The sequence below is a fragment of the Branchiostoma lanceolatum genome, chromosome 10, assembly GCF_035083965.1.
Source record: "Branchiostoma lanceolatum isolate klBraLanc5 chromosome 10, klBraLanc5.hap2, whole genome shotgun sequence".
NCBI classification, from domain to species: Eukaryota; Metazoa; Chordata; class Leptocardii; order Amphioxiformes; family Branchiostomatidae; genus Branchiostoma; species Branchiostoma lanceolatum.
Window position 1 is genome coordinate 13,291,322 of NC_089731.1, and position 3,722 is coordinate 13,295,043.

The window sequence follows — 3,722 nt, forward strand, 5'->3', positions numbered from 1 at the left end:
ATATTTGACGTTATGAAATCAGTAATATAAGTTAATTAAGTGATATAACACTAGCTAGTTGAAATGACAAAATGCACTCATTGAACCACCACACAAGAAACGTGTCTCAAACGACATGTACTTCCTATGCCAACTGTAGGAGCTTTCCTCTCCGAATACGAAAGGAATCGATATCAATAATAAGTTCTATTACCTCACCCGGAAGATATTGAGTTAGTCAAAACATATTGCATGGTAGATACATTACATGCCCAAGTCTTGCCAAATAACATTTGTTGGTAACGTTCCAATCTTTGGCAGTAAGTGTTGAAACGAGTTCCACCACCCTCGCTCCAACCCGTCTGGTGTTACGGCTTCAACGTATCGACCGTTTCTCAACATTCTGCATTCTGAGCAATTCTAAATGACTGACCTTTTACTCCGACAGCTGATTAGAAACCCACCTTTCTATCCTCTTCTCAACATAATGAGAGTGCCATATCGAACCTGACAATGACGACTTTCCTGCACATGGAGGGCGACAGGTGCAGCTATTTGACATTCAGTTTTGCAGCTTCGTTTTGCATTTTGCTGCAAGGCAACCGCAACCTTCTATTTGATTCAGTGCCTCGCTGTTATATCAGATACGTAAGAAATGATGAACGAATCCAACATTTGTTAGGAAAGTGGGGATCATCCCTCTTGACTAATTATTTCACATGACGTTGTACTTACAAGGTCTGCTTGGTATGATAATTCTTACCTGCACTTCCGATAATTCACCTCTCCAGCAAATTAGGACTCTGCAAGGAACGCGTTATGATAAAACGTACCTACACTTCCTATAATTTACTTTTCGACCCTGCCAGGCATGCACAAGTCATACCTTGTAGTGTGATGCCATTAAGTGGAAACCTAAACGAGTAATTTTGCCGCCAGTGGCGAGTCCACAGAAGCCCCACGGGAAGCATGTCTAGTTGAAAATCGCAGGCATGAGTGCACTTAGATCCCTTTACACTTTGAGCATTTCCTTTATTCGCTCAGACGACTTCCATGACTTCCCTATTTGACTAAAGTGCACATGACTAGATTATGGTCTTTGACTATGAAGCAAAACCATCACTCATATAAGGGAATGTCAATGTCACGTTGAGGTTGACTTTGAACTATGCACACATCGTCTATTCTTCTCATCAGATATCATATAATCTAAATAGTAATGAACATATATATCTATAAAATAGATATAACTTAACTTTGAACATAATTTCGTGTATTGATCCTATTGTGTTTTTTCGCGACCCAGTCAACACAGTCTTGCTCTTCGCACGAGCGTGAAAGTCAGTTTCACAAATTTGCAATATTCAGTTTGTTAATGTAATGATTTGACAACTTCGACTTTAAAAGGTGAAAAGTAATGTCCCCTGTGAACATGGCTCAGGTGCGTTAGCGGCACTGCTAACTTCCGCAGACATGAACTATATGTTGCAATCTGAGACACGTCGCTTCTTCTCAACAAGTTCCTTCCTCACGCAAAACGCATGGCACCGGGCACTCGATCACTGCATTTGCGGTTAATTCTGCCAATCCATTTGTATCGTTTTTCTGTGATCTGATGTCGTTTGTCTAAATTTAGCTCTAGTATTTTCCATCTGGGGACCAATTTGACGCAGTGAGGCTGATGCCCACACGGACCGAGGTCGACTCGCAGGTCTCTAAAGTGTCGTCACTGACCGCTTTCGTCTGCTACCCACACAGAGGAAACAGCCTGACTTAATCTACCCTCTACTTCAAAGATAATTTTTCACTCCCCCAAAGTTTACGATGTTAGCTGTGACACTTCTGGCGTGTACGGTTGAAGTCCAAAATAGCCTTGCATAACGGGTGCACTGAAAAACATTCACGGTATGAATTAAGCTGGAAATAAGTGAAAACAAAACCAGACACCGAAAATAAGAATAACGGATTTGCTACCAAAGATAGCTTAGTAAGGTAAATCAAAGTGATATTTCCTATGCCAGGGCTCGAAATTCAGTTTTGGGAATAGGTGCACTGGTGCACCCAACCTAAAAAATTGGGTGCACCAAAAAAATTTTGGGTGCACCACATAAAATAAGGTAGAATGTAACTATTGTAAGCAAAACCTAATGACAAACCTTACTGTTCCTCTTCATGCGCGTTTGGCACGCAATCTCGGCACGCAGTTTTGAAGCTTTCAAAATCGAAATTAACTCATATTCTAACATCAAAATCTTAAACAAGTACTACAAAAAAGATTTTCTTACACTTAGATGTCAAGAATATGCTGTCTACTAGTGTGCAGTGATACCTTTACACATTAAACCGTACAAAAATATCTGGGTGCACCAGTGCACCCACGGTAAAAAATTAGGTGCACAGCTCCAAAATTGGGTGCACTGGGTGCACATGCACCCAGTATTTCGAGCCCTGTATAATAATGCATAGGTATATTGTATTAAGTCAAGTCAAGGCCTTTCTTTTTCGTTGAATGATTGTTCTGCCACACAGGGCGAAGTTTGTGAGCTTTTTAAACTTCAATAAAAAGCACTTAGTATGTATTCGTCATTGAACCATGCCCTTTGCATACCTTAACTTATTTCAGTGCGACTCTTTTGTGCATTGGTGTCAAAACTCTAAGTACTGTCTAAAAATAGTTCAACCAATACATGCTGACCTCATCATAACCTCCATTGTCTGTACCCCCTAGGTTCAGGAATGGTTCTTTAAATCTGATATTCAGATAACTACTTAGGGCCATTTGACTTGGCAACTCTTAAACCAGCTTGTGCCCTTACCATCATAAAAACGTGTTGACATGACCAAAAGTTAGCCATTCTACACTGGGTAGAAGATAACATACATTACCGTCCTTTTCATGTGAATCGGTATGAATAATTGTACTCATCACCAGGCCTTTAAATGTATAACTTCCCCAGATACAGCCGATTGTGGGCTATACCAGCTTTATAAATTCCAGATCTGGCAGATTTTAAAAATCAAAATTTCACATTTGCCCAAAAGGCTAATTTGGTTATTGGTTTAGTTCACATCGTTAAAGTTGGTTAATCGAGATTTTTAATTTTGTGCGCATCCCAGATTTAACATCGGGTAGCTTGTAAAATTATGTCTTTTAATATCTTTTACGATGTAATCTGTTGTGTTCTGGTAGCGCAGATTGAATTTACCCGTATTTGCACGGATTGAGTTATTCCATGTCTTCCTTGGGGGTATACGTACATTCGCTACCCGTATCATATACAACATTAATCATACGGCACATGTCCTTACTTGACTCATCGTAGGATGGGGGGCAATCAGGTATGCTGGTATGGTCGTATCATATTATCATCCCCGGTGCAATGCATATTTCACAAGCAGTGTTATGTAATAGTGAATAGGATCCAGATTCCTGGGAGGCTATGTGCCCTTCATTTGACCTTGGCACGCTCTGCTGGAAGCTGAAACCGTCTTCATGTCCCGAGGATATCATCTACAAAGTAATCAAGCAGCGGAACTTGAGGCAAAACTGCGTCAGTGGGATCCAACTTCGAGTACTGTAATCCACTTCCCCAAATTCTTATCTCAATGCACGAAATTAGTATTTCAACAAATATGACTGTAATGTGCGTATGTGCGTGTTCAAGAAAAATAACCTGTTGGCTTCAAAACCAAGTTGCCATGAGACGAAAGCCCAGGAAATCTGAGATAACGGAATGTTTCTA